The sequence below is a fragment of the Lissotriton helveticus genome, chromosome 4_1 (genome assembly GCF_964261635.1).
Source record: "Lissotriton helveticus chromosome 4_1, aLisHel1.1, whole genome shotgun sequence".
Taxonomy (NCBI): domain Eukaryota; kingdom Metazoa; phylum Chordata; class Amphibia; order Caudata; family Salamandridae; genus Lissotriton; species Lissotriton helveticus.
Genome location: NC_136063.1, coordinates 1,602,790,365 through 1,602,809,904, shown reverse-complemented (window position 1 = coordinate 1,602,809,904; position 19,540 = coordinate 1,602,790,365). Strand labels below are relative to the sequence as shown.

The following is a 19,540-nucleotide window of genomic DNA, read 5'->3' as shown; positions in this document are numbered from 1 at the left end:
TCTAGCGAAATATACTGCATAAAAAAAATTTACTAACTGATAATTCCAACACCCTTGCAAACAGTGGTTTTCATGGGTGTCAGAACATTACAAGGCACTCCTAACTGGGCCCTAGAGGGTTTGAACTAAACATTTGGAAAAGAAAAATGGTGGTGAAGCACCACTTTGAGATGAAATACATGTATACTTCAAGAAGACAATAACTTCTCAGCACATGCAACCACATGCACGTACTAAAAGTTATATGATAATGTAAGGCTTTTACACAAATGGCTTGGTAGAATGTCTTCCAGGTGTACATGTAAGAAGGAGTGTGGTCCCACACTACATAAATAGTGGATATATTAAGTGATTTTCCCAAAATCATGTGATGTTGAGCAGACGTCAGGACTTGAACCTGGTTACCCAGTTCCAAAGTTGGCAGCTGTGGTAGTAACACCACATCCCCGCCTACAACTTGGATGAAAAGTGGGGGATTAAGGGCTCTCAAGTTTGGTCCTGCACAGGGCTCTGGGCAAAGTCGAGTGTATATTCGTTCATGCGAAAAACTGCTGAGTGATTGCAAAATCACTTTCCTTTTTTCCCCACCCTAGAAAACGTTTTACTCATGGATTTGGAAGGAGTAAATGTACTATATTTTCCACTGTAGGAAGAGACTGGAGAGGAGCTGGTTAATACCCTCAAACAAGTTTGTTTGTGGGTGGCTCATAGGGCATGTCAAAGCTGGAACCCCTCTTTTCTGCCCACTTCTCGCCCCTGTATTTGTATTTTATTTGTGAAAAGTTGGCAAAATCACAACCGAGCTAGAAATTAAAACCAGATACAATATAAGCCATAACATAATCAGAGAGACTATCACCAAAGTTCTGCTATAAGAATAATGCCATATGACGCCTCCGGATGCACTACGACCATAGATTGAAAAACCCTGAATGATGGGCATGGCCTAGGTGCGAAAAGAGGAGGGATGTACTACGGAAGGTCATCAACCTCTCCTTCGAAACAGCGACTTTCTAGGAAAGCTGGAAGCACGCCGAAATCACCGCCCTCCTCAAGAAGTCCAAGACGGACACCAAGGACCTCAAAAACTTCCGGCCCATCTCCCTTCTCCCGTTCCCGGTGAAGGTCATCGAGAAAATCGTCAACATGCAACTAACCCGCCACCTAGAAGACAACAACATCCTGGACCCATCCCCATCCCAATCCGGATTCAGACGAAACCACAGCACCGAGACAGCCCTCATCGCCGCTACATACGACATCAGGCGCCAATTAGAAAACGGCGAAACATCAGCCCTCATCCTCCTGGACCTATCTGCCGCCTTCGACACGGTCTGCCATTGCACACTAAAGACTCGCCTCCATGAAGCCAGTATCCAAGAGAAGGCCCTCGACTGGACCACGTCCTTCCTCTCTGGCAGATCCCAGAGCGTCCGGCTCCCGCCTTTCCGAACCGAAGCCACCGACATCATCTGCGGCGTCCCCCAGGGCTCCTCCCTCAGCCCGACGCTGTTCCACATCTACATGGCCCCCCTCGCACAAGTGGCCCACCACCACAACCACAACATCATCTCCTACGCCGACGATACTCAGCTCATCATCTCCCTCACCAAGGACCCACGCACCGCCAAAACCAACATCCACGAAATTCGAGAGGGAGATATTAATCAGAAGCAATACTACAAGTGGCTTGGTATTTTTATATGCTGTATATGTTCTAAAAAAACAACAATAAAAAATATTTTTAAAAAAAGAATAGTAGACTTCTGAATTTCCACCTCCCTTTGACAAGCAGATATTATAAAACTCCAAGGGAATTGGTCTGCTGCGCACATCTCAGATGTGCGTTTGTATCTCAGACTTCAATCACTCCAAAGTCGATAACCTGAATACCTATAACTTGCGAAATATGAACACGTTATTTTACGGGAGCTTAAGAAATTGCAAACATTCCGTAGCGAAATAAAAAGCAAGTTATCATTATAATCATAAATAGCTAATGTTATTAGATAAAGAAACAAAAATGTATAAGTGCTTTCGTAAACTGGTTAATCTCCAGAATTGGATACCAGGACTCGCTTGTAAAATAGAATCAAAAGGATCAACCTAGAATTGTTCTGAACGTGAGAGGAACAGCGAAAACGTCCTCTGGTATTGTATGGGAAAACAGATCCGCGTTTTCTGGTGTATCGGGAGCTCATGAGGCGGTCCACAGCAGAAGCACAAAAAAGTAACTGCACCTAATTTTAAGGAGGATTAAACATACTTGGACAATGGGGGATCTCGCTAAATATAATTTAGATTGTAAACAATGGGTATTTAAAATAACTTGGACATCGACTAACCTGACAAATAAGATTATGGAAGGAAAAAGTGTGGCTTATGGCAAGCACATCACTTGCTGAAATCAAAAACACGAGCCACCCTGACTGGGCCAGTTCAAGTTACCAGAGCACTTACATGCGTTTCAGCTGTCAGCATATGATGGGACATTGTCAGGAATCTGTGGCTAGGCAAGTAAAGCACACACACCACATATGTAACCTCGATCGGGTTAAAGGGGGAATGGTCTATGTTGAGTGTAAGGGAGGGACGATATACAAGGACAAATGTATAATTTAGGGACTAGGACAATACACCTTTGTGAGTCATGCCCAATCCCGTGGAGGGAGGAGGGGGTGGGTGGGGGCACAAATGGTCAGGCTAGGTGCCTCGATGATGGCTGCTGTAGCGACCCTTCAGTGTCCTTACAAATATATGCATTCTCCCGGAAACAAGAAAGACATAGCCAGCAAAGACTCAGCCTCTGTGCACTCAATGGCGCTCTATCCACATTCTAGGTCTTTTCAGTGACCGCTGCCAGCTGGACTCTCCGAAAGAGAGGAATGGAATACTCCCGGCACACCCCTCCATTCCAATGTTTTTCAATCAGTCCTCCGCTCCTCACCTGTCCTCCAATGCGGGACTCCTCCGTTACCTTCAGATCAGGTCCCAGCCCCGCCCTGCGGGCCACAACAGTCCTTGGTTAATTTTGTTTTCATTTGTTGCGCAAAGACTACTGCCGAAAGTAAAATGGAAACCGGAAGCGCGTCACTTGCCCGGTTCCCTCTACCTATGCTACCCATCGGAGCAGGCGGATCACGGGAGTGCGCCTATCGTCACCGGTATAGGGAGCAGCTGACAATAACAAGCTAGTGACGTTACCCAGCCCGGAAGAGCGGCTGGATGTACTAGTCCTGCAGAAAGAAACGAAAGTAACTAACCACAGAGGTTCTTCTAAAGTCCGAGTTTGAAATTCATCAAAAATAAGTCACCAGGACGTGCATGCCTACATTTGGGAAAGCACAAATAAGGAAATTAATGTAAGCGAGAATTTCAAAAACGTTACCAGGACGTAACACTTGGTAAAGCACAGAAAGGAAATGTAAGTGAGAATTTCATTTCCTTGTTCATTTATAATAGAGTAGGGAAATGTAATGATATTCGAAATAAAAAACAAAGGGGAATAAATATAAATAGTTGTCTTAACTTGCTTCCAGGACAGTGTTTGGGGGCAGGCAGTGTGACAGAGGGAGAGGAGAGAGTAATTTGTGTTGTAAATGACAATGGCAATTAACAGGACGTTTCAGTCATAGGTTCGGTCTTTATTGTGGTGTGCGGCTGTCTGCTGATTGGATCGCATCGAACCTGCCCCTTTAAACGCAGTCCTTCGCAGATGAGTCATTTACAGCAGCAAATGCCACTCAGTGACCCAGAACAAGCTGTACGGCATATAACAGAACAGACGCAGGAACTAAAACTGCACACTACGAATGAACACACTCGGGGCACAATATAAGCTGATAAGCATAGACTGCAGCAGGGGCCACTTGCAAACCTACCTGAACGTTAACTCAAGAAGCGCTGCTGTCATCAGATTCGAGAGAAGTTAGAAAGAAGCCAGAGTCTCTGTTGGTGCTGAGCGGCCATATTTGAATGATGTTATTTGCATACCTTTGAAATGCGAGATGTGCCCAATCTGGATTCTAGATGGACTTGTTTAGAGGATGTGGCTGCTGATTTGGATCTGGGGATCCTAATTTGAGTCTCCACGTCGGCTCAACATCCCTACTAAAATTAAATGTGTCCTTGTGTAATGTAACCAAGGCGCAAGTCCTAAAAAAAGAAGTGGGGGGACTAACCTAGTTAGGCATTATGCAAGTGACATCATGGCGCGCGACATTACAGCGCATGGCATCACACATGGCATCACAGGAATTGACATCATATAAAGTGGCAACACAAGCCACGACTTTACAGAAAATGGCATCACAAGAAGTGTCATCAGATCTAAAACCCTCACATATATGTTTAGCAGGTCTATCATGTGTACATCTGAGGGCATTGCGAGGATAATAACACAGTGAGTTATGGAAGATATGTGACTTCTACACCTTGTAATCCCCCAGTTTTATGTAACACATCCCGTACAGACATATTATTTATTGTATGTATTATGCATGTGTTGATGTAAAGCGCTCTGACACCCTGCATTGGAATGAATAGGGATATACAAGAAGAAATAGTGGTACTTACATTATTTCAACACCTCCTCAAGTGAAGCAAGCTCTATATAAATGCAATTTGCTTTGTGTAAATACTAGGAAAGACCAACACATCTGATGTTCTTACAGTGCATGCATATCTCCTAAAGGGGAACTGAAAAAAGTGAAAAGCTGCCTCTCATAAGTATGTGTGAAGTGCTAACAAGATGTGAGCCTTAATTTCCCCTCTGCTTCATTTGCATCAGGTGTGCGGCTCCTGACTGCTCCTAGCCAAAAGACTCAAACAAAAGGAGCCCTGATGACCCCTCAAATTTGGCTTTTTTTATGGGCCCAGCAGGAGTCTTAAATAAGAAAGCCCCGTCGGTGCCTGCACCTTGTTGCACAAGGAAAGCAGACAACGTGCAGGTGCAGCTGAAAGTGTCCCGGTGTTTCAAAATTACACTGGGACGAGTTCAGCACATTATTCAGTGGGGCCCAAATTCATGGCAGGGTGGACGACGTTCACCCTGTGAAAGAAGTGGGTGGACGCCGTCCAACCACGTATACCTCCGACTCGTGCCCTGAATGCAACCGGTGCTCATGTAAAATGCAAACAAATTCATAAAAAAACACATCTGGGATGAAAATCCTGCTACAAAAATTCAATTTGCCTTATATCGTTACATTCCAGAGCACAGACATGTCTCCGTCTTTTAGGTTTAGAATAATCGTTTTTGTGTCGTGATTCTTAGGTGGGTTCCACAGATGTGTGTTGCTGGCCTACGTATGTTTAGGTGAAAACAATTTGTTATCACCTTCTTCAGGGCCAATAGAAAACACGTTCCATCTTTAAAATTGTCTGGGGGTTCTGTATGTCTGAAGACGTGTAATCTTTTTCCAGAGTGTGAGGATATCCGCAACGAAATTTAGGCAGTCGACAATTGGAAAGAAAAATAGGTCTTCTACGCAATATTTAAGATCTTATATGGAAGATGCTTGGATCATCAATGATTGTCCCGATATAAAGGACTATTTTGGCTTTCAACCTAAATGTGAAAACAGGATTACGTATTATTTAAAGGTCCTTTGAGAGTATTCATTGCCGCCTATTTAAGGGTGTCTGTGATATTAAAACCAGGAAGAGCCGATCCGAGTCTACGGCTTCCAATAACGTCTGTTGTCCTCCGTGGTAGTACTGCCAGTATGTCTATTAATGTAAAAAACTCTTTATAAAGAAAATGTAAAAATGCATATAAAAAACTAAATATACAAAAAATTCGTTTTTGATAAATAAATACAATGCTCATGAAAATCATTTCTCTTTTGTGTATCTATGCTGTACAGTGAATATTGTAATTAGAGTTACTGGCATTTTTTCTAAATCAGATAGGTCAGATAAGATGTTGTTCTATTTTGTATTCATTTTCCCCCTCCTCTTAGACCTCGAAGAAACCGGGGGTACCTTAGTATAATTGCGCTCATGTAAAGTGCTCCAATACATTTGGGTCGAGTTTGCGCTGTATACAAACTACAAAAAAAAACGAGGGAGGAGAGGGAGGGACCATGCGGATGACAGGAAATATCAAGGACGTCGACAGGGGAAGGAAAACAAGACACAAGATAAGGAGGTGACTTACAGGGTAGGTTGACTGTGTTTTGTGACAATCCTATAAAATGAGCGGAAGCAAAAAAATGAAATAGTGCTCTGAAACATATAAATGGCCAGATGTGAAAGCCTACAAGTAACAGGGCCAGTAGCCATGGGCAGTAACAATACACCAAGAGGCGGGACAAATGTAGGAGGTGCACCACAGAAAAGCAAGGATTTTTTAAGGGCACACAAAGGAACAAATCAGAAACGATGGGTGTGCTCTAAACTCATACACTGGATACAGCAGTCTCGAAGAGACACCGCATGCGCTGCCTAGGCGAGACCTAAAAATGAGTGTAGGAAACAGAGAAAATATTCCAAGGAACTGTTAGTGCTTTTTCTTAGTATGTCAAGGTAAAGGCCATTTGATGGACCTAGAGAAGTGTTAATTGCCTAAGGATTTTTGTTGCTTTTCAACTGGATCTGTCCAACAAGATTCAATGTCTTTTTTGCAGTTTTTTAATATAGCACAAACTGGACCCCCATGTATTGGAATACTTCATATGATCACCAGTTGCACCACAAAAGGTCACGTTATTTTTTTTTTACACAGGGAGATTAAAGGAATCTGCCCAAAATCATAGAATGTTGAACAATACTAAGATGCCAAGACTCAAAATTGGTTCCCCAGTTTAAAGTCGGCAGCAGAGCCCATAACCCCCGATCCTGTCTCAATGCATATTACTACATAAATAGTAAAGCACATCAGGCTTTACAATGAAAGCAAGATAATCATTTTAATTAAAATCATAAAGGTTTATTAAAAGGATTCAGATCATTACAAAAAGGAAAAAATAATTTAATATTAATATAGTTCAGCTCTAAAGAATAAATCAAAGTTCTAAATCAGAGGTCATACCGATGTAGAGTCTCCTAAAGAACAAGGAGTGAACCCAAAACCCGAGACTTTTTATATAATGTGTCAGAATCCTGTTCAAAGGGCCAGGGTGCAGGAGCAACTAAGCCCAGCTGTGGGGGTTGAGGAATTTTACTCCTTATGTCCTGGGGCGCAGCCTACTATGCACCCTGAGCAACTAGGCCAAATACCCCTTCAGCACTTGACTCTTAGAAACAAGTGTGGTCGAACAGTCCAAGGCTCCCTCGGGCGGAAGTGGATACAGGGAAGTGGAAACAGGCTCACAACTCTCTACTACAGACGGGCTTCGACTCGATTGAAACAGCAGATTCCTTTAAGATGGCCACTCCTGGGGGGGCGTGGTCTGCCGCGCAGCGGAATGGCCGCTCTGTGAGTGAGCTCCGCTGGCCGGGAACTAATCCTCGTAAAATCCTTACATATGGAGAGATGTTGAGGTGTGTGCAAGGTCAAGCGCACACAACCTAAGTCTATTCAAAAGTTGGTGATGTGTCTTTTGATGGAAGGATAAGACCAAACTTCTCTTTAGTTGTTCCTTTCCTTATTTATTATATCAAATGACAGTATTTGTATACATGAAAACCAGCCGACACGTGTTTCGTCAAAACGGGGTAGACCCGTGACTCTTCAGGGCTGTAGGGTTTTGAGCTGAGGGCAGTATCGTCGGACCGGTGATAATTCCAACCCGGTCCTAATCGGGTGTAAGAAAATATAAGTGGACGTGATGGAGGTGCTCCTTTTATTAAGAAGTACAGGTTGTGCCGCCGTTAGGTATGTGGTCGGTTGCTAACACTCCGAAGAACCGACAGAACTCTTTTTTCGTAACTGGCTTGCGAACAAGCCTTAAGGATGGGCCAAGCGGAATTGCTTGTGTGACCGACCACATACCTAACGGCGGTACAACCTGTACTTCTTAATAAAAGGAGCACCTCCATCACGTCCACTTATATTTTCTTACACCCGATTAGGACCGGGTTGGAATTATCACCGGTCCGACGATACTGCCCTCAGCTCAAAACCCTACAGCCCTGAAGAGTCACGGGTCTACCTCGTTTTGACGAAACACGTGTCGGCTGGTTTTCATGTATACAAATACTGTCATTTGATATAATAAATAAGGAAAGGAACAACTAAAGAGAAGTTTGGTCTTATCCTTCCATCAAAAGACACATCACCAACTTTTGAATAGACTTAGGTTGTGTGCGCTTGACCTTGCACATAGATTTATAGAAGGCAGAGCTCCTCTCGCCCTTCTCTCGCAGAGAATAGGGTTATCTCTGATCAAGCAGCACCAACAACTACCAACCACAGCAATCACCCCATACCTACTTTCTGTTGAGCGCCGAGCTATTTCTGAACATTGCAATAACCCTACGCCGAACTTTGAAGAGATGTTGAGGTGGTTCTTACTACCTATGGGTGGCAGAACACTAGTGGACCCCTGTGCTGTCGTTCCTGTGCCCCGCGGCTATACTGGGGCTCAGCTGCGTAGAGATTTGGGGAGCCGCAAACTGCCCGTGGTACTCCGGACCCTAGACCGAGCTGAGGGCAGGCAGCCTAAAAATCGAGCCTGCGGCTGCTGGTCGGCCGTGAGCCGCGGACTTGGGGAGAAGGAGAGATTACCCTACCAGCAGTGTTCCTGAGATTCGAGGTATGTGCGCAGCCTGAAGTGGACGGAGGAACTGCGGAGCGTTTGACTGCGACCGACTTTACCTGTCTCTGCGTGTGAGGAGGAGTGGGCCGACATATCCAGAACCCTGTGCTGCCATTTTGGGACCGCAGTGTACTGAGGCCGAGATTTGCAGCGGGGGAGAGGGTCAGAAGCCTGGTTATGCAACAAGGCTCAGGACCGCTGATACCGTCGAGTCAGCACTGAGAGGAATTGTGGCTCCAGCGTGGATGTTGGACTTGGAGAGGAGCGCTCTAGAAGGTGCATAGCGCTATAGGAGGAGAGTCCGCCATTTGTAGATTAGACTGGCTATGACTGTGAAGGACCACCCGAAGGGAGAAATTGTTATTCAGCGGAGGCTGTGTTGTGTGCCATTGAAGGAGATAGAGTAAGAGTCCAGTGAGTCTGTAGCCCTGCGCGCTTTGTCTGGCGCTGAGTGCTTCGGCGATCCTCGGGCTGAGGCTGGTGGTGGATGGTCACCCAGCTGCCCTTTTAGCAGGCTACAAGTGCTGGCACGCAACATCCTGTCCGTATCCTTGGTGGATGGTGCCCATCTATCACCCATGCAGCCGGCTATAACGTGTTAACTTTGTGGCACTGACAGTTGTGGAGTGGCTCTGTGGAGGCAAGCAGCATATGTGGTGTGACCCCATAACAGACCCCTGTTGAGGTACGGAATACCCGCGCACCTACTGATAGGCCGGAACGGGTTGATGTGTGGCATGAGGCGCGGGGTAAATGAAGAGGCACTTAAGGGAGAGAAGAGTACAGGCACACCTGGCGACGCTCTTGCTGGAGTCAGTTGCCGACGGGATGTGTCAAGTGCAGTTTGACCCTCCTTGTGATATATACCTCTTTCTTGCCACTGAAACATGGGTAAACAAGACGCTAAGCAACCAAAACTCACTTTTGAAAACAAACGTGCCACGTGTCATACTGAATCAGAACCAGATGCACCGGTGGACGGCTAACACGACACGCACATGGAAGATCAGGGTGAAGACCTGCGTACCCTCATGTTGGAGAAGCGCTCTAGCCTGCAAAATATAGACTCGAAGCTGGATACCCTGACTACGCAACTGGACTCGGTCAAGACCCAGGTGAATGTACATGAGACCCGCCTTGATGCCCTGGAAAACCGCCACACCGAATTTCACGAGTTCCAGGTGGAAACTAAAGAACAGCTACTACATATGGACAAATTACTTGGAATTAACCAGGCAAATAACGATGATTTGGAGGCGAGGTCGTGTAGAAACAACCTATGCATTACTGGTATCTCGGAAACTACTGCCATATCCAAAATGGAGACCTTCGTAGCGGATCTACTTCACAAACTTTTGATCCCCACCTATCCTCTGTCTTCATGGTGGAGAGAGCACACAGATCCTTGGGGCCGAAACCTCCAGTCAGGGCAACACCTAAACTTATCCTGGCGAAGCTATTGAATTATCAAGATAGGGACCTTATCTTGCGGCTGGCTATGTAGAAGGGTCAGTTATCACACAAAGGCAACACCATCTCGTTCTATCCAGACTTCACCCCTGCTGTACAGGCGGCACATTGAGAATTTCTCCCTGCCAAGCGTATCCTTCTGCAGGCACAGATCCCTTATTCCCTGCTATACCCAGCCAAGCTAAAGGTCTCGTATGATGGCACAGCCCACTTCTTCACTGATCCGAAGTCCGCATTGAAGTTTGCCAAACATGTCGGAGGGAAGAAAAACAAAGAAACCCGGGGAGCTGAGATGTCTGTAGCTGGCCAACTTAGTGACAATGACTGATATAGGTATTGTATAGATCATCAGCCTGGGTGACTGTAATGCTATTATACCGGATTGGGAAGGCGCTGACTATTTTGTTGCTATGGGTTGCGGGTTACACAGTGTGTCGTTATTCTGTACAATTTAATGTTTTTGATATAGACCTGTAACACTCTCTGCAGTACTCCCGGCCACCCTGTGCCAGCAGGGAGGTTTGCCGGTGCCGCTGCTTCCCCATGGGAAGGTTCCCTGTACCACTCTGTGGCTTTCTGAGACTAAGTTTGTTAAGGGTGGGTATTCTACAACCTGATTGGGGGGTTGGAGTGGGAGGTGGGAGGAGGGTTGGGAATGTTTTATTGTTCGTTGCCAGTATGATTGCATCTTGTTGGTCAGAATGCATAGTCTGAATTGGAAGCTGTCGCACCTCCACTGTTCACACCGCCAGAGTCCGGGTACTGCACACGAAATCACGCCACAACACTGAATATTCTTAAGTGGAACATCAGAGGGTTGAACAACAGCAGGAAATCTAGACCCGTACATGCTTACTTATCCAGACATAATATAGACGTGTGTTTATTGCAGGAGACACACTTAAATGTAACACCATCGCAGTGGCTGCGACATAACAGGTGGAGCAATGTGTACTCTTCTGTTTACTCTAACTAGGCCCGTGGAGTGGCTTTGCTGGTCAGGAAGGGAATGGACTGGCGGGAGGGTGAGATACATGGAGATCCAGAAGGGAGATATATCCTGCTACATGGTGTGTTGGGGAGGGGTAGGGTGGTTTCCCTGGTTATTGGAGCAGTATATGGCCCAAATGTAGATACCCCCAACTTCTTTAAGGATATCTGGACGGAGATCAGAGCGACAGGTTGCAGTACAATACTTTGGGGAGGAGATTTTAATGCTATCCTAGACGATGACATGGACAGGAAGGGTGCGGCTCACCCCCTACACCCGGCAGCCAGCACCGCCTTAAATGCCATAATCTCGGATGGGGAATTAATAGACATATCGCATAGGAGACTGTAACGGGGTGGGACAATCCTGTGAGGAGGTAAAGACAAATAGAGACTGGTGGACCGCTGTACCTCTCTGTCCTCCTCTTGTCCCCTTTCAGCAGGAGGAATGGATCCCACAATCACAAACTTTATTGAGCGCTAACGAAGAACAATAAGCTGGCGCCTTTAACTGGGGATTCCTGCAGGTCGAGACTCCATCCCCAGATGACGTCATGACGCCCGGTCCATCAAATGCAGGGATTTCCAAGAAGACGGCGTACAGCGTTACCGGAGAGGAGGAAGAAACGGTGTGGAGAACAAGATCGAGAGACCAGACTGCAGAGGAAGAAGACGAGGGAGAGCGAAGGCTGAGCCCCATTGCCGCCACATCAAAGCCGGGAGGCCAACGACCCCATGAGTCGCCGTGCCACGTTCCCAGGGGAGGAGCGTGGCTGGAACAGGTACGGGGCAAAGTAGCGTGCTGGGTAGGGAGAAGAGACAGCCCGGACGTCTAGCCTTAAAGTCTCCTCCAACTACCTCACTCCTTGTAAATAACCCCCTTCCCCACCCACGAGCACTAGAGCACTGATTCTCGCCTTTAGTGTGTGACTACATTCTGCGCACTAGAGTGTGGTGTCTCCCTCACCCCTGGGCCCTGGTGTATACGCCTCCCAGTAGGTCGAGTGTCCTGATATATATTTTTTTATTTTTATTTTGGTTATTGCTGGCCGCTGGTACTGCCACGGGACATCCGGACCAAGGGGACAACCTGACAGGACCCTCCAGAACACGACAGCTTCCACACAGAGTGGCCCCTGCACCCAGAGTCAAAACGGATCCCTCAACCTTTGCTAAAGAAAGACTGACCAGTCGACAAAAGCGAGTGTTTGCCAAAATAAAACCTTACTTAAAACGACCTAGCCTGTTCTCAATTACTGATACCCCGCCACAACTGGTGTCAGAAGTGGGATTAACATCCCAGTCCGTCTGCCAACCCAAGATGGACGCCCTTAATTAAAGGACAAGAGAAGCTTGAGTGGGCTGTTGAAAGACAGATGACGTCAGCCCAGGCAGACCGCGAAATGTTCCAGAACACGATCACTGCCCATATAGAGAGCATGCAAAAGGGGGCACGCGACCCTGGCACACCAATCCCCGTGGAGAGGCGAGCGCCTGTTCCCAACCCGTCAGGGAAAGCTCTTCAGAAGTACATCCCTGGGGAAGACCCGGACGCTTTTGTGCTAAATTGTGAGAGGGCCGCCAGGGCATGTGGTTGGCCCGAAGACAAATGGCCCTTCTTTTTGGCCCCGTTGCTGACAGGCAAAGCCCAGTTCGCCTACTAAGTCGCCAATCCTATGGGAGACACTACATACCAAGGGATCAAAGAGGTGATTCTAGATCATCTTGGGCTCGATGTTGAAGCCTACAGAGTATGGTTCAGAAAGGAGCGAGGTGTGCCTGGAGAGAACCCCAAAACGCTATTTTTTCGCCTCAAGATGGCTGCTGACAAGTGGCTAAAGCCAGCCACTAGCACCAAAGAAGAAATTATGACGAGAGTCTATCTTGAACAGTTCATGGAGGCGCTCCCTTACGGCACTCTAACCTCTCAGCCAAAAAGGCCATAGAAATGGCCACAAACTACTCCAGAGCCCAACCACGGACCATGGGGTGGGACATAGAAAAATCTCACAGATCGACTTTGCCTGCTAAACCAGAGAAGAAGTTAAAACCCCTGATGGACACACCAAAGACTAAAAGCATCAGAATGGAGGTCCCCACATTTTGAGGGCCACAGTGCTTCGAGTGTGGCGACTAGGGCCACATCGCCTGCCTTTGCCCCAGGAAAAAACCAGCAGATGAGCCGATGGCAGTGGGGTACCTCCCACAAGCCGTACTGTATTCCGTAGAGATGGGAACATCCTTCTATGTACATGTACGGGTGAATGGTAAAATGGTAAAATCCCTTTCAGACTCAGGGTGTAAGCAGTCAGTGGTGCAGAAAAACCTTATCCTCCCTACCCAGTATGTCCCTGATACCTTGGTTCACATCCGTTGCGTGCACGGAGATGTAAAACCATACCCCATGGCCCTAATAACTATGGTACCCATAGACAGGGATCCTTGCACGGTTAAAGTGGGCGGGGTCGATTCCCTGCCCGAAGATATCATTCTGGGGGTCGACAATCCTGAATTTCTCTCCCTATTCCAGGTTAAAATAGGAAGACAGAAGGGGGAACTAGGGAACCCTTTACCGGACTTTGTATCCCCGGACCCCTGGTTAATAGACCATAGTTTCCGTTTCGCACAAGCCAATGATACCACTTTGTTTAATGCTTGGGAGTCCGCTCATGTTAATCAGAGCAGTTAGGCCATCACTTATCCCCGGTTCCTTATTAAAAAGGACCTACTGAGGGGCGTGTCCAAGATGGCGACCGTGTAGAACGTGCTTTCAGTCCCTCCGACGCCACACCTGCTTTAGCTTTGTCCAGCACCCCTCCGGGCCCCGCCTAGACGGGGCTGCCCTGTGGTTTTCGCTTTGGTGCCGGTTGGGAACATTTTGAGCCGCCTGCGGACCTCCGCGGACCTGCCTGAGGGGAGATCGGCCCCTGCCCGCTGGGAGGCCTGCCATGTGGCAGGACCGTTGAAGCCGGGGTCTTGCGTGGCTCATTGCGGCGGCTGAGGGGACGCTTCCTGCCACGACTGCGGTGGCCGCTGCCTGTGGCTCTTGGGCAGCGCCCCGGGAGGTGGCGGCCGCAACTTTTGCTGCCCGCTTTTGCCCCGACGTCCTCATCGCTGTTCCCCGTGGTGTGCCTCCGGACGGTAACTGGCGGCAAGCTGGCGACGCACTGTAATTGAGGCCGGGGATTGGAGATCGGGCCGGGCCTGACACGCTAATTCGGCCCGTCCCGACGGCCTGCTGGTCGGACTGTGACGCAGCGCTGGCTGAGGGTTGGCCACGATCCTTGCTGCCGGGGACCGAGGCCCCCTCTTGGTGACTCTTGACCCACTGCCGGGGGAGCCTCGGAGAGCCTCGGAGAGCCCGGGACGTGGGGGCTGGGCCTTCGCTCCGTCCAGGGCAGAGCTGAGGAGCCGGAACCCGAGGAAAGGGCCTGCCTGCCTCCGCGGGGCACCAGGAGCGCCTGCAGCCCGCGGAGACTTCCTGCTGAGTGGTGCTGCCCGGCCTGGTGACTCGGAGCGCCGCCGAGAGCTCGCCCCGTGCCTGCGCCCTGTGGCTAGCGGCGCGGAGGAGTGGGACGCGGGTCCCGAGCGCCGAGTGGCGACTTGGAGGACCTCGGCCGAGGAGAGGGTGAAATACCTTTCTGACCCCCCGTGGAGGGGATCGCCTGAGACCGGTGCTGCTGTGGTGAGTGCCCGCTGTGCCACGCCTAGCTGCAGGGACCACTGCGCTTCTTGACTCTGGGGATCTCCGGCCTGTGGGCCCTTCTGCGGCATGGTGCTGACGCTGGGGGGGTGCGGGCATCTGGCATTTGCATCGGGACAGGGGCCGACCCTTCCCCCCCTGGCCCTGTGTGGGTCGCATGCTGGCTTCGGACCGCCGGCGTCCCCGACCTGCTGCAACACCGCGCTCCGCGCTCTCCACCTGTGCGGCCCTCGCCCTCTTCCCTGCCTGGACTCTGGCCTTCTGCCCCTTGAGGAGATTGAGGGATGCGACCCAGGCGGCACCTACCTGGTGCGGACAATTAGCACACTCCTGCCACCTGGGCCCTGCGAGCTACGAGGGGGTAGCGAACTGCTGTTGCTGCCTCCTTGGTGGAGCCGAGTCACTCCCTGCTTCCGCCGGAGGAGATCCCCCTGGCTGCACATCACCTGATGACTCTGCTGGCCTTCTGTGGCATCGACGACAATAGGGAGCTGGGATTGCGTTGGCGGGCCTCTCCCCCCCTGGCACGCAGCCGGAGAGACCACACACTAGCTTCGCCGCCTAGGGAATCTGCCCTGCTTCGGACTTGGGGCCTACGGGAGGCAGCGACGACTGCGGAGCTTTGGGGGGGGGGCTGGCGACGGACCCTCCGGCGGCAAGGCCGCTGAGCTGACGCTCCATTTAGCGTGGCGGTTCAGACGACGTCGAGGCGATGTCCAACAAGCCTCGTAAGGAGAAACCGGGCAAGGACGCCCCGCCGGGAGGGTCTCAGCCGACGGCATCACCCGGCCCTAGCACCTCGCCCAAACTAAGGGACGATGAAGCACCCGCCACTAAAGCCTTCATGCTAGAACTTTTCTCCGCAATTAAAGAGGATATCTCGGAGGTCCGCTCCCAACTCACTTCGGACCTCCGCGAGATGAGGAGGAATGTGGATGACATTGGGGAGCGAGTAGCTACGCTCGAGGACCATGATCTGGGAATGGCTGGCAAGGTGCACCAGCTCCAGCAGGATGTGATCCGCCTCACGGAACAGAATTTAGACCTTCAGGCCCACGCGGAGGACCTGGAAAACAGGTCCCGCCGGAATAACATCCGCATCCGGGCGGTGCCCTGGGATGGAGAAGCTGGAGACCTGCGGGGCTATGTGGAGGCCCTTTTCCTGCAGATCTTGGGAGAGGAAGATCTCCACGAAGTCCGTATGGACAGGATCCACAGAGTTGGCCTGCTGAGGAGCGGTGGAGCTCCCCCCCCTGACATCCTGGTTTGCGTCCACGATTTCCAACTGAAGGAGCGCATACTTCGGAAAGCACGTGGGATTCCCTCATTGCAATTTCGGGACCATCATCTTCAGCTGTTCCAAGACTTAGCGGCATCGACGCTTCAGAAGAGACGCAAATTCCGGCCTGTTACCACTTTTTTGCGCGCTCATCTTCAGATGGCAAAATAGGTTGGTCCAGATTCGCTCCCTGCCAAGGACCTCCTGGGTCTGGAAGACGCGGTCCCCTCCCCGAGGAGCGGGGGCTCCCCATCGCGGCGGAGACGACGCTCTCCGTCCTGGCAAAGAGTGGGCAACGCGACCGCATTGAGGAGACCGGATCCCACGACCAGCTTGCAGGAGAGGGGAGCAGCGGTTGCCTCTGTGATCACAGTGACGGTGGCTTCGTCACAGGGCAGCTCTGGAGCAGCCTGAGCCCGGAGCGGCTGAGTAGATGGCGTCGGAGGGGCACCTCCGATTCAGGTACCGTGGGTCCTTATGTACTTTTTGGGAAGACACCCCGGTCCGGACCACTGGGGGCCCACTGACTGTTACCCAGGCCCCCGTTCCCTGAGGGTACCTATAGACTACCAAGCTTTGGGACTGTCGATCCCTCTGACCTGTATGGTGAGACTTTCCTTCGAACTTCCCTATTGATTCCTTCTGTTCAGTTGTTCTTTGGCGGGGATTGAGGGGTTGGGTGGGGAGGAGATTTGTGGGGGGGGCTCTTGTGGGAGGTGGGGAAGTTGGGGACTGGGGGTACAGTGATGGTGACAGAAGGTGTGTGTATGCAGATGGATGTCAGATGGTGGTGTGCTGTGTTTTTGCCTTCCAACCCGGCGGGTCTGGGTTCATGGGGAGCATTGTGGCCGAGGGGTGAGGGGGGAGGCCCGGAGGGGTGTTGGCTGTCATACGTTCCCCTGGATTGGGCTGTCTGTGGATGTGCGTATTGGGATGCATTGGCACGACGTGAATTTTGGTGGCCTTGGGCGGGGGCGGTTGAGAGGTCTCGTTACTGCATAAAAGTAGCAGGGGATGAAGTCTTCACTGTGTAATGCCACTTAATGTAGGAACATGGAATGTGAAAGGTCTGAATTCCCCGCAAAAATGCCAGAAAGTTTGGAAATATGTGCATGATCACCAGCTAGATGTGGTGGGCCTCCAGGAGACTCATTTAGCACGCAAGGACGAGCTCCGCCTCAAACATAAAAACTTCCCCCTTATTTACAGGTCATCGGCTTCCACGAAGCATAGGGGGGTGGCCCTTCTCTTCCGGTCTACCCTGCGCTTTCAAACCATGGGCGTGCGCAGCGATAGGGAAGGTCGTTGGCTGATGGTCAAGGGGTTGATGTATGATAGAATGTGCACCTTTGTGGTAGTGTATGCTCCGAATGCAGGCCAGAATAGCTTTCTCCAAGACCTGCTGCGGAAAACGGATGATTTTGTGGAGGGTGACCTGTTTTTGTTGCGGGACTTCAATCTGGTTTGGCACAAGGAAATGGATAGCTCTCATACTCGAAGATCCGATACTGGAGTGTTCTCCACTGAAACACAGTGCCTGATAGGTGAACTGGGGCTGGTGGATGGTTGGCGCTCTCTCCATCCCCAGTCTCGGGACTACACCTTCTTTTCCCACGTCCATCACACTTATTCCCGCCTGGACCATATTTTTTTAAGCCAAGCCCTTAGAGGGGATGTCCGCGAGGCCCTTATGTTCCCGCTCTCTGTCTCTGACCACAGCCTACTCGTGCTGTGCTTGAGCTGGTCGGCAAGGGGTGACGGTCTACGAAAATGGTACTTCCCGGCCTCGCTTGTTCGGGATGAAACTTCCTGTAAGGGGCTGCGTAAGGCCATGCGTGAATTTTTCGATCTTAATCCCGTATCCGATACATCGATATTCACCACTTGGGATGCCTTTAAGGCATCAATGAGAGGCACTTGCTTGGCCCTCAATCCCAATCTTAATAAACTGAGACGTAAGGAGCGTGAGGAGCTGGAGGGGGAACTCGCTACTCTTGAACAGGCCCATAAACTGAACCCTTCTAGGTTGACCCTTCGCCCATTAACGGCGGTCAGGGGGAAGCTCAGGGCCCACTATAACAACAGGGCGGAGTTTACTCTGCTGAAACTTCAACACCTCTCCTATTCCCAGGGGAACAAAGTGGGGAGACACTTGGCTCGCCAGCTTCGGGATAAACGAGAACGGGAGTATATTGGGGGCATCCAAGATGCGGCGGGGACTCTGCACCATCGGGACGGAATCAAGGCCGATCTCTTCGGGCGCTTCTATGTGGAGCTCTATAGGGGGGAGGCCTCTGACCCTGAGTGTCAACGGACCTACCTGGATAGTCTTCTGCTGCCCAGGGTTTCCGAGGAGTGGAATGAATTGCTCGCAGCCCTGTTTACCAGAGAGGAAGTCCTGGAGGCTATTAAACACCTGAAGCCACATAAAGCACCTGGGCCAGATGGCTATACTGCTCTGTTCTATCAAACTTTCGCATCGGAGGTGAGCGACTTCCTGGTTTCCATTTTTAACGCCATGGTGGAAGCCGGGGAAACGTCGGGAACGATGGCTGAGGCCGTAATCTCAATTATCCCCAAACCGGGGACCTGCTTGAAGTCCTTCAGTAATTTCATACCCAGAGTTAAAGCAGGTTCTGGACCGTATTCATTTTGAATCTGTCTTAGTACATCTAGTATTACCGCCATGGACGGAACACCATGTGTTTTTGTGTAGATGGAAGCAAAGACTGTGCCCCAAGTGTCACAGTCTTCCACATGTGGTGCGATCCCCATTGGAAGACAGGTAGTCAGAATTCTGTGTTTCTCAGTAGGTGTAGTATCAGGAAATACTGCCTCTATTTGAGGTATTTTTTGTGCTAACCAGAATGGAATTTGTTCCTGTTTTGCGGGTATTTTACCAAGACACGATTATATGTTCTGTGGTGTAATTTTGTTTGTGTTCCCCTGCTGAGGGGTCAGCTGTGGAATGTTAATAGCTGGTTGTACTGTTGAAGTCCGCATTACATATTGGTCTAATTGTCTATGTATTTTAATTAGTAATTTTAGCTGAGCTAAAAGTTCCCGGTCTGACATTTTATCAATGTCTGGATGTGGTGTGTAGCTGGCTAGAACCGGCCACGTTGCTCCTGGTCTACCTAGTAGACCGAGCCTGGTGATGTGATTTTTATGTTTTAGGGCGCCTTTAAACCAGAGCAGGTGCTCTTGGTAATTTAATGGGATTTCAACCTCCTCGAAAGGAGTGTATTCATCCGGAGGTTCCTCTATTTTGTAATAGTGGAATTCATGAGTTACAGCGTTTGCTGCTGGAATGTTTATCCATGAATAGAATACCTCTGTCTGCCGATATTCATGGGCCTCTACCACGAATAGGACTGTACCACCTCTTGGTGTTAG

At 49.8% G+C, this 19,540-nt stretch overlaps 1 protein-coding gene across 1 annotated transcript in view; it reads right to left on the bottom strand.

The window, feature by feature from the left end:
- HERPUD2 (HERPUD family member 2) overlaps window positions 1-3,145 on the bottom strand; it is a 196,490-nt gene extending 193,345 nt beyond the window's left edge. Inside the window, exon 1 of the mRNA XM_078688226.1 lies at window positions 2,948-3,145. The gene's annotated coding sequence lies outside the window, so the exon portion shown is untranslated. The remainder of the gene's footprint in view (window positions 1-2,947) is intronic.
- Window positions 3,146-19,540: the final 16,395 nt, after the last annotated feature.